This window comes from Ambystoma mexicanum, chromosome 11, assembly GCF_040938575.1.
Source record: "Ambystoma mexicanum isolate Mex_15411 chromosome 11, UKY_AmexF1_1, whole genome shotgun sequence".
Taxonomy (NCBI): Eukaryota; Metazoa; Chordata; class Amphibia; order Caudata; family Ambystomatidae; genus Ambystoma; species Ambystoma mexicanum.
In genome coordinates, this window is record NC_090934.1 from 1,468,391,373 (window position 1) to 1,468,403,856 (window position 12,484).

Sequence of the window (12,484 nt, forward strand, 5' to 3'; positions counted from 1 at the left end):
AGAGTGTATGTGTCCTGGTGTTCCTTACACAGATCCAGATCCTTACACAGATCCAGAGTGTATGTGTCCTGGTGTTCCTTACACAGATCCAGATGTATGTGCCCTGGTGTTCCTTACACAGATCCAGATCCTTACATAGACCCAGAGTGTATGTGTCCTGGTGTTCCTTACACAGATCCAGAGTGTATGTGTCCCGGTGTTCCTTACCCAGATCCAGAGTGTATGTGTCCTGGTGTTCCTTACACAGATCCAGAGTGTATGTGTCCTGGTGTTCCTTACACAGATCCAGATTTTTACACAGATCCAGAGTGTATGTGTCCTGGTTTTCCTTACACAGATCCAGATGTATGTGTCCTGGTGTTCCTTACACAGATACAGATCCTTACATGGATCCAGAGTGTATGTGTCCTGGTGTTCCTTACACAAATCCAGAGTGTATATGTCCTGGTGTTCCTTACACAGATCCAGGGTGTATGTGTCCTGGTGTTCCTTACACAGATCCAGAGTGTATGTGTCCTGGTGTTGCTTACACAGATCGAGATCCTTACACAGATCCAGAGTGTATGTGTCCTGGTGTTCCTTACACAGATCCAGATGTATGTGTCCTGGTGTTCCTTTCACAGATCCAGATCCTTACACAGATCCAGAGTGTATGTGTCCTGGTGTTCCTTACACAGATCCAGAGTGTATGTGTCCTGGTGTTCCTTACACAGATCCAGATCCTTACACAGATCCAGAGTGTATGTGTCCTGGTGTTCCTTACACAGATCCAGAGTGTATGTGTCCTGGTGTTCCTTACACAGATCCACAGTGTATGTGTCCTGGTGTTCCTTACACAGATCCAGAGTGTATGTTTCCTGGTGTTCCTTACACAGGTCCAGATCCTTACACAGATACAGAGTGTATGTGTTCGGGTGTTTCTTACACAGATCCAGATCCTTACATAGATCCAGAGTGTATGTGTCCTGGTGTTGCTTACACAGATCCAGATCCTTACACAGATCCAGAGTGTATGTGTCCTGGTGTTCCTTACACAGATCCAGAGTGTATGTGTCCTGGTGTTCCTTACACAGATCCAAATCCTTACACAGATCCAGAGTGTATGTGTCCTGGTGTTCCTTACACAGATCCAGAGTGTATGTGTCCTGGCGTTCCTTACACAGATCCAGAGTGTATGTGTCCTGATGTTCCTTACACAGATCCAGATTCTTACACAGATCCAGAGTGTATGTGTCCTGGTCTTCCTTACACAGATCCAGATCCTTACACAGATCCAGAGTGTATGAGTCCTGGTGTTCCTTACACAGATCCAGATCCTTACACAGATCCAGCATGTATGTGTCCTGGTGTTCCTTACACAGATCCAGAGTGTATGTGTCCTGGTGTTCCTTACACAGATCCAGAGTGTATGTGTCCCGGTGTTCCTTACACAGATCCAGAGTGTATGTGTGCTGGTGTTCCTTACACAGATCCAGAGTGTATGTGTCCTGATGTTCCTTACACAGATCCAGATCCTTACACAGATCCAGAGTGTATGTGTCCTGGTGTTCCTTACACAGATCCAGAATGTATGTGTCCCGGTGTTCCTTACACAGATCCAGAGTGTATGTGTCCTGGTGTTCCTTACACAGATCCAGATCCTTACACAGATCCAGAGTGTATGTGTCCTGGTGTTCCTTACGCAGATCCAGAGTGTATGTGTCCTGGTGTTCCTTATGCAGATCCAGATCCTTGCACAGATCCAGAGTGTATGTGACCGGGTGTTCCTTACACAGATCCAGATCCTTACACAGATCCAGAGTGTATGTCTCTTGGTGTTCCTTACACAGATCCAGAGTGTATATGTCCTGGTGTTCCTTACACAGATCCAGGGTGTATGTGTCCTGGTGTTCCTTACACAGATCCAGAGTGTATGTGTCCTGGTGTTGCTTACACAGATCGAGATCCTTACACAGATCCAGAGTGTATGTGTCCTGGTGTTCCTTACACAGATCCAGATGTATGTGTCCTGGTGTTCCTTTCACAGATCCAGATCCTTACACAGATCCAGAGTGTATGTGTCCTGGTGTTCCTTACACAGATCCAGAGTGTATGTGTCCTGGTGTTCCTTACACAGATCCAGATCCTTACACAGATCCAGAGTGTATGTGTCCTGGTGTTCCTTACACAGATCCAGAGTGTATGTGTCCTGGTGTTCCTTACACAGATCCACAGTGTATGTGTCCTGGTGTTCCTTACACAGATCCAGAGTGTATGTTTCCTGGTGTTCCTTACACAGGTCCAGATCCTTACACAGATACAGAGTGTATGTGTTCGGGTGTTTCTTACACAGATCCAGATCCTTACATAGATCCAGAGTGTATGTGTCCTGGTGTTGCTTACACAGATCCAGATCCTTACACAGATCCAGAGTGTATGTGTCCTGGTGTTCCTTACACAGATCCAGAGTGTATGTGTCCTGGTGTTCCTTACACAGATCCAAATCCTTACACAGATCCAGAGTGTATGTGTCCTGGTGTTCCTTACACAGATCCAGAGTGTATGTGTCCTGGCGTTCCTTACACAGATCCAGAGTGTATGTGTCCTGATGTTCCTTACACAGATCCAGATTCTTACACAGATCCAGAGTGTATGTGTCCTGGTCTTCCTTACACAGATCCAGATCCTTACACAGATCCAGAGTGTATGAGTCCTGGTGTTCCTTACACAGATCCAGATCCTTACACAGATCCAGCATGTATGTGTCCTGGTGTTCCTTACACAGATCCAGAGTGTATGTGTCCTGGTGTTCCTTACACAGATCCAGAGTGTATGTGTCCCGGTGTTCCTTACACAGATCCAGAGTGTATGTGTGCTGGTGTTCCTTACACAGATCCAGAGTGTATGTGTCCTGATGTTCCTTACACAGATCCAGATCCTTACACAGATCCAGAGTGTATGTGTCCTGGTGTTCCTTACACAGATCCAGAATGTATGTGTCCCGGTGTTCCTTACACAGATCCAGAGTGTATGTGTCCTGGTGTTCCTTACACAGATCCAGATCCTTACACAGATCCAGAGTGTATGTGTCCTGGTGTTCCTTACGCAGATCCAGAGTGTATGTGTCCTGGTGTTCCTTATGCAGATCCAGATCCTTGCACAGATCCAGAGTGTATGTGACCGGGTGTTCCTTACACAGATCCAGATCCTTACACAGATCCAGAGTGTATGTCTCTTGGTGTTCCTTACACAGATCCAGAGTGTATGTGTCCTGGTGTTCCTTACACAGATCCAGATCCTTACATAGATCCAGAGTGTATGTGTCCTGGTGTTCCTTACACAGATCCAGAGTGTATATGTCCCGGTGTTCTTTACACAGATCCACAGTGTATGTGTCCTGGTGTTCCTTACACAGATCCAGAGTGTATGTGTCCTGGTGTCCTTACACAGATCCAGAGTGTATGCGTCCTGGTGTTCCTTACAGAGATTCAGATCCTTACACAGATCCAGAGTGTATGTGTCCTGGTGTGCCTTACACAGATCCAAAGTGTATGTGTCCCGGTGTTCCTTACACAGATCCAGGGTGTATGTGTCCTGGTGTTGCTTACACAGATCCAGAGTGTATGTGTCCTGGAGTTCCTTACACAGATACAGATCGTTACACAGATCCAGAGTGTATGTGTCCTGGTGTTCCTTACACAGATCCAGAGTGTATGTGTCCGGGTGTTCCTTACACAGATCCAGATCCTCACACAGATCCAGAGTGTATGTGTCCTGGCGTTCCTTACACAGATCCATATCCTTACACAGATCCAGAGTGTATGTGTCCTGGTGTACCTTACACAGATCCAGATCCTTACACGGATCCAGAGTGTATGTGTCCGGGTGTTCCTTACACAGATCCAGATGCTTACACAGATCCAGAGTGTATGTCTCTTGGTGTTCCTTACACAGATCCAGAGTGTATGTGTCCTGGTGTTCCTTACACAGATCCAGTTCCTTACATAGATCCAGAGTGTATGTGTCCTGGTGTTCCTTACACAGATCCATAGTGTATGTGTCCCGGTGTTCCTTACACAGATCCACAGTGTATGTGTCCTGGTGTTCCTTACACAGATCCAGAGTGTATGTGTCCTGGTGTTCCTTACACAGATCCAGATCCTTACACAGATCCAGAGTGTATGTGTCCTGGTGTTCCTTACACAGATCCAGAGTGTGTGTGTCCCGGTGTTCCTTACACATATCCACAGTGTATGTGTCCTGGTGTTCCTTACACAGATCCAGAGTGTATGTGTCCTGGTGTTCCTTACACAGATCCAGATCCTTACACAGATCCAGAGTGTATGTGTCCTGGTGTTCCTCACACAGATCCAGAGTGTATGTGTCCCGGTGTTCCTTACACAGATCCAGTGTGTATGTGTCCTGGTGTTCCTTACACAGATCCAGAGTGTATGTGTCCTGGTGTTCCTTACACAGATCCAGATCCTTACACAGATCCAGAGTGTATGTGTCCTGGTGTTCCTTACACAGATCCAGAGTGTATGTGTCCCGGTGTTCCTTACACAGATCCAGAGTGTATGTGTCCTGGTGTTCCTTACACAGATCCAGATCCTTACACAGATCCAGAGTGTATGTGTCCTGGTGCTCCTTACGCAGATCCAGAGTGTATGTGTCCGGGTGTTCCTTACACAGATCCAGATCCTTACACAGATCCAGAGTGTATGTGACCGGGTGTTCCTTACACAGATCCAGATCCTTACACAGATCCAGAGTGTATGTCTCTTGGTGTTCCTTACACAGATCCAGAGTGTATGTGTCCTGGTGTTCCTTACACAGATCCAGATCCTTACATAGATCCAGAGTGTATGTGTCCTGGTGTTCCTTACACAGATCCAGAGTGTATATGTCCCGGTGTTCCTTACACAGATCCACAGTGTATGTGTCCTGGTGTTCCTTACACAGATCCAGAGTGTATGTGTCCTGGTGTTCCTTACACAAATCCAGAGTGTATGTGTCCTGGTGTTCCTTACACAGATCCAGATCCTTACACAGATCCAGAGTGTATGTGTCCTGGTGTTCCTTACACAGATCCAGAGTGTATGTGTCCCGGTGTTCCTTACACAGATCCAGAGTGTATGTGTCCTGGTGTTGCTTACACAGATCCAGAGTGTATGTGTCCTGGTGTTCCTTACACAGATCCAGATCCTTACAACGATCCACAGTGTATGTGTCCTGGTGTTCCTTACACAGATCCAGAGTGTATGTGTCCCGGTGTTCCTTACACAGATCCAGAGTGTATGTGTCCTGGTGTTCCTTACACAGATCCAGAGTGTATGTGTCCTGGTGTTCCTTACACAGATCCAGATCCTTACACAGATCCAGAGTGTATGTGTCCTGGTGTTCCTTACACAGATCCAGAGTGTATGTGTCCCGGTGTTCCTTACACAGATCCAGAGTGTATGTGTCCTGGTGTTCCTTACACAGATCCAGAGTGTATGTGTCCTGGTGTTCCTTACACAGATCCAGATCCTTACACAGATCCAGAGTGTATGTGTCCTGGTGTTCCTTACACAGATCCAGAGTGTATGTGTCCTGGTGTTCCTTACACAGATCCAGATCCTTACACAGATCCAGAGTGTATGTGTCCGGGTGTTTCTTACACAGATCCAGATCCTTACATAGATCCAGAGTGTATGTGTCCTGATGTTCCTTAAACAGATCCAGATCCTTACACAGATCCAGAGTGTATGTGTCCTGGTGTTCCTTACACAGATCCAGATCCTTACACAGATCCAGAGTGTATGTGTCCTGGTGTTCCTTACACATATCCAGAGTGTATGTGTCCTGGTGTTCCTTACACAGATCCAGATCCTTACACAGATCCAGAGTATATGTGTCCTGGTGTTCCTTACACAGATCCAGAGTGTCTGTGTCTGGGTTTTTCTTACACAGATCCAGATTCTTACATAGATCCAGAGTGTATGTGTCCGGGTATTTCTTACACAGATCCAGATCCTTACATAGATCCAGAGTTTATGTGTCCTGGCTTTCCTTACACAGATCCAGAGTATATGTGTCCTGGGGTTCCTTACAAAGATCCAGAGTGCATGTGTCCTGGTGTTCCTTACACAGATCCAGATCCTTACACAGATCCAGAGTGTATGTGTCCGGGTGTTTCTTACGCAGATCCAGATCTTTACATAGATCCAGAGTGTATGTGTCCTGGTGTTCCTTACAAAGATCCAGATCCTTACACAGATCCAGAGTGTATGTGTCCTGGGGTTCCTTACAAAGATCCAGAGTGTATGTGTCCTGGTGTTCCTTGCACAGATCCAGATCCTTACACAGATCCAGAGTGTATGTGTCCTGCTGTTCCTTACACAGATCCAGAGTGTATGTGTCCTGGTGTTCCTTACACAGATCCAGAGTGTATGTGTCCTGGCGTTCCTTACACAGATCCAGAGTGTATGTGTCCTGGTGTTCCTTACACAGATCCAGACCCTTACACAGATCCAGAGTGTATGTGTCCCGGTGTTCCTTACACAGATCCAGAGTGTATGTGTCCTGGTGTTCCTTACACAGATCCAGAGTGTATGTGTCCTGGTGTTCCTTACACAGATCCAGATCCTTACACAGATCCAGAGTGTATGTGTCCTGGTGTTCCTTACACAGATCCAGAGTGTATGTGTCCCAGTGTTCCTTACACAGATCCAGAGTGTATGTGTCCTCGTGTTCCTTACACAGATCCAGATCCTTACACAGATCCAGAGTGTATGTGTCCTGGTGTTCCTTACGCAGATCCAGAGTGTATGTGTCCGGGTGTTCCTTACACAGATCCAGATCCTTACACAGATCCAGAGTGTATGTGACCGGGTGTTCCTTACACAGATCCAGATCCTTACACAGATCCAGAGTGTATGTCTCTTGGTGTTCCTTACACAGATCCAGAGTGTATGTGTCCTGGTGTTCCTTACACAGATCCAGATCCTTACACAGATCCAGAGTGTATGTGTCCTGGTGTTCCTTACACAGATCCAGAGTGTATATGTCCCGGTGTTCCTTACACAGATCCACAGTGTATGTGTCCTTGTGTTCCTTACACAGATCCAGATCCTTACACAGATCCAGAGTGTATGTGTCCGGGTGTTCCTTACACAGACCCAGATGCTCACACAGATCCAGAGTGTATGTCTCTTGGTGTTCCTTACACAGCTCCAGAGTGTATGTGTCCTGGTGTTCCTTACACAGATCCAGATCCTTACATAGATCCAGAGTGTATGTGTCCTGGTGTTCCTTACACAGATCCAGAGTGTATGTGTCCCGGTGTTCCTTACACAGATCCACAGTGTATGTGTCCTGGTGTTCCTTACACAGATCCAGATGCTTACACAGATCCAGAGTGTATGTGTCCTGGTGTTCCTTACACAGATCCAGAGTGTATGTGTCCCGGTGTTCCTTACACATATCCACAGTGTATGTGTCCTGGTGTTCCTTACACAGATCCAGAGTGTATGTGTCCTGGTGTTCCTTACACAGATACAGATCCTTACACAAATCCAGAGTGTATGTGTCCTGGTGTTCCTCACACAGATCCAGAGTGTATGTGTCCCGGTGTTCCTTACACAGATCCAGAGTGTATGTGTCCTGGTGTTCCTTACACAGATCCAGATCCTTACACAGATCCAGAGTGTATGTGTCCTGGTGTTCCTTACACAGATCCAGAGTGTATGTGTCCCGGTGTTACTTACACAGATCCAGAGTGTATGTGTCCTGGTGTTCCTTACACAGATCCAGATCCTTACACAGATCCAGAGTGTATGTGTCCTGGTGTTCCTTACACAGATCCAGATCCTTACATAGATCCAGAGTGTATGTGTCCTGGTGTTCCTTACACAGATCCAGAGTGTATATGGCCTGGTGTTCCTTACACAGATCCACAGTGTATGTGTCCTGGTGTTCCTTACACAGATCCAGAGTGTATGTGTCCTGGTGTTCCTTACACAAATCCAGAGTGTATGTGTCCTGGTGTTCCTTACACAGATCCAGATCCTTACACAGATCCAGAGTGTATGTGTCCTGGTGTTCCTTACACAGATCCAGAGTGTATGTGTCCCAGTGTTCCTTACACAGATCCAGAGTGTATGTGTCCTGGTGTTGCTTACACAGATCCAGAGTGTATGTGTCCTGGTGTTCCTTACACAGATCCAAAGTATATGTGTCCCGGTGTTCCTTACACAGATCCAGAGTGTATGTGTCCTGGTGTTCCTTACACAGATCCAGAGTGTATGTGTCCTGGTGTTCCTTACACAGATCCAGATCCTTACACAGATCCAGAGTGTATGTGTCCTGGTGTTCCTTACACAGATCCAGATGTATGTGCCCTGGTGTTCCTTACACAGATCCAGATCCTTACATAGACCCAGAGTGTATGTGTCCTGGTGTTCCTTACACAGATCCAGAGTGTATGTGTCCCGGTGTTCCTTACCCAGATCCAGAGTGTATGTGTCCTGGTGTTCCTTACACAGATCCAGAGTGTATGTGTCCTGGTGTTCCTTACACAGATCCAGATTTTTACACAGATCCAGAGTGTATGTGTCCTGGTTTTCCTTACACAGATCCAGATGTATGTGTCCTGGTGTTCCTTACACAGATACAGATCCTTACATGGATCCAGAGTGTATGTGTCCTGGTGTTCCTTACACAAATCCAGAGTGTATATGTCCTGGTGTTCCTTACACAGATCCAGGGTGTATGTGTCCTGGTGTTCCTTACACAGATCCAGAGTGTATGTGTCCTGGTGTTGCTTACACAGATCGAGATCCTTACACAGATCCAGAGTGTATGTGTCCTGGTGTTCCTTACACAGATCCAGATGTATGTGTCCTGGTGTTCCTTTCACAGATCCAGATCCTTACACAGATCCAGAGTGTATGTGTCCTGGTGTTCCTTACACAGATCCAGAGTGTATGTGTCCTGGTGTTCCTTACACAGATCCAGATCCTTACACAGATCCAGAGTGTATGTGTCCTGGTGTTCCTTACACAGATCCAGAGTGTATGTGTCCTGGTGTTCCTTACACAGATCCACAGTGTATGTGTCCTGGTGTTCCTTACACAGATCCAGAGTGTATGTTTCCTGGTGTTCCTTACACAGGTCCAGATCCTTACACAGATACAGAGTGTATGTGTTCGGGTGTTTCTTACACAGATCCAGATCCTTACATAGATCCAGAGTGTATGTGTCCTGGTGTTGCTTACACAGATCCAGATCCTTACACAGATCCAGAGTGTATGTGTCCTGGTGTTCCTTACACAGATCCAGAGTGTATGTGTCCTGGTGTTCCTTACACAGATCCAAATCCTTACACAGATCCAGAGTGTATGTGTCCTGGTGTTCCTTACACAGATCCAGAGTGTATGTGTCCTGGCGTTCCTTACACAGATCCAGAGTGTATGTGTCCTGATGTTCCTTACACAGATCCAGATTCTTACACAGATCCAGAGTGTATGTGTCCTGGTCTTCCTTACACAGATCCAGATCCTTACACAGATCCAGAGTGTATGAGTCCTGGTGTTCCTTACACAGATCCAGATCCTTACACAGATCCAGCATGTATGTGTCCTGGTGTTCCTTACACAGATCCAGAGTGTATGTGTCCTGGTGTTCCTTACACAGATCCAGAGTGTATGTGTCCCGGTGTTCCTTACACAGATCCAGAGTGTATGTGTGCTGGTGTTCCTTACACAGATCCAGAGTGTATGTGTCCTGATGTTCCTTACACAGATCCAGATCCTTACACAGATCCAGAGTGTATGTGTCCTGGTGTTCCTTACACAGATCCAGAATGTATGTGTCCCGGTGTTCCTTACACAGATCCAGAGTGTATGTGTCCTGGTGTTCCTTACACAGATCCAGATCCTTACACAGATCCAGAGTGTATGTGTCCTGGTGTTCCTTACGCAGATCCAGAGTGTATGTGTCCTGGTGTTCCTTATGCAGATCCAGATCCTTGCACAGATCCAGAGTGTATGTGACCGGGTGTTCCTTACACAGATCCAGATCCTTACACAGATCCAGAGTGTATGTCTCTTGGTGTTCCTTACACAGATCCAGAGTGTATATGTCCTGGTGTTCCTTACACAGATCCAGGGTGTATGTGTCCTGGTGTTCCTTACACAGATCCAGAGTGTATGTGTCCTGGTGTTGCTTACACAGATCGAGATCCTTACACAGATCCAGAGTGTATGTGTCCTGGTGTTCCTTACACAGATCCAGATGTATGTGTCCTGGTGTTCCTTTCACAGATCCAGATCCTTACACAGATCCAGAGTGTATGTGTCCTGGTGTTCCTTACACAGATCCAGAGTGTATGTGTCCTGGTGTTCCTTACACAGATCCAGATCCTTACACAGATCCAGAGTGTATGTGTCCTGGTGTTCCTTACACAGATCCAGAGTGTATGTGTCCTGGTGTTCCTTACACAGATCCACAGTGTATGTGTCCTGGTGTTCCTTACACAGATCCAGAGTGTATGTTTCCTGGTGTTCCTTACACAGGTCCAGATCCTTACACAGATACAGAGTGTATGTGTTCGGGTGTTTCTTACACAGATCCAGATCCTTACATAGATCCAGAGTGTATGTGTCCTGGTGTTGCTTACACAGATCCAGATCCTTACACAGATCCAGAGTGTATGTGTCCTGGTGTTCCTTACACAGATCCAGAGTGTATGTGTCCTGGTGTTCCTTACACAGATCCAAATCCTTACACAGATCCAGAGTGTATGTGTCCTGGTGTTCCTTACACAGATCCAGAGTGTATGTGTCCTGGCGTTCCTTACACAGATCCAGAGTGTATGTGTCCTGATGTTCCTTACACAGATCCAGATTCTTACACAGATCCAGAGTGTATGTGTCCTGGTCTTCCTTACACAGATCCAGATCCTTACACAGATCCAGAGTGTATGAGTCCTGGTGTTCCTTACACAGATCCAGATCCTTACACAGATCCAGCATGTATGTGTCCTGGTGTTCCTTACACAGATCCAGAGTGTATGTGTCCTGGTGTTCCTTACACAGATCCAGAGTGTATGTGTCCCGGTGTTCCTTACACAGATCCAGAGTGTATGTGTGCTGGTGTTCCTTACACAGATCCAGAGTGTATGTGTCCTGATGTTCCTTACACAGATCCAGATCCTTACACAGATCCAGAGTGTATGTGTCCTGGTGTTCCTTACACAGATCCAGAATGTATGTGTCCCGGTGTTCCTTACACAGATCCAGAGTGTATGTGTCCTGGTGTTCCTTACACAGATCCAGATCCTTACACAGATCCAGAGTGTATGTGTCCTGGTGTTCCTTACGCAGATCCAGAGTGTATGTGTCCTGGTGTTCCTTATGCAGATCCAGATCCTTGCACAGATCCAGAGTGTATGTGACCGGGTGTTCCTTACACAGATCCAGATCCTTACACAGATCCAGAGTGTATGTCTCTTGGTGTTCCTTACACAGATCCAGAGTGTATGTGTCCTGGTGTTCCTTACACAGATCCAGATCCTTACATAGATCCAGAGTGTATGTGTCCTGGTGTTCCTTACACAGATCCAGAGTGTATATGTCCCGGTGTTCTTTACACAGATCCACAGTGTATGTGTCCTGGTGTTCCTTACACAGATCCAGAGTGTATGTGTCCTGGTGTCCTTACACAGATCCAGAGTGTATGCGTCCTGGTGTTCCTTACAGAGATTCAGATCCTTACACAGATCCAGAGTGTATGTGTCCTGGTGTGCCTTACACAGATCCAAAGTGTATGTGTCCCGGTGTTCCTTACACAGATCCAGGGTGTATGTGTCCTGGTGTTGCTTACACAGATCCAGAGTGTATGTGTCCTGGAGTTCCTTACACAGATACAGATCGTTACACAGATCCAGAGTGTATGTGTCCTGGTGTTCCTTACACAGATCCAGAGTGTATGTGTCCGGGTGTTCCTTACACAGATCCAGATCCTCACACAGATCCAGAGTGTATGTGTCCTGGCGTTCCTTACACAGATCCATATCCTTACACAGATCCAGAGTGTATGTGTCCTGGTGTACCTTACACAGATCCAGATCCTTACACGGATCCAGAGTGTATGTGTCCGGGTGTTCCTTACACAGATCCAGATGCTTACACAGATCCAGAGTGTATGTCTCTTGGTGTTCCTTACACAGATCCAGAGTGTATGTGTCCTGGTGTTCCTTACACAGATCCAGTTCCTTACATAGATCCAGAGTGTATGTGTCCTGGTGTTCCTTACACAGATCCATAGTGTATGTGTCCCGGTGTTCCTTACACAGATCCACAGTGTATGTGTCCTGGTGTTCCTTACACAGATCCAGAGTGTATGTGTCCTGGTGTTCCTTACACAGATCCAGATCCTTACACAGATCCAGAGTGTATGTGTCCTGGTGTTCCTTACACAGATCCAGAGTGTGTGTGTCCCGGTGTTCCTTACACATATCCAC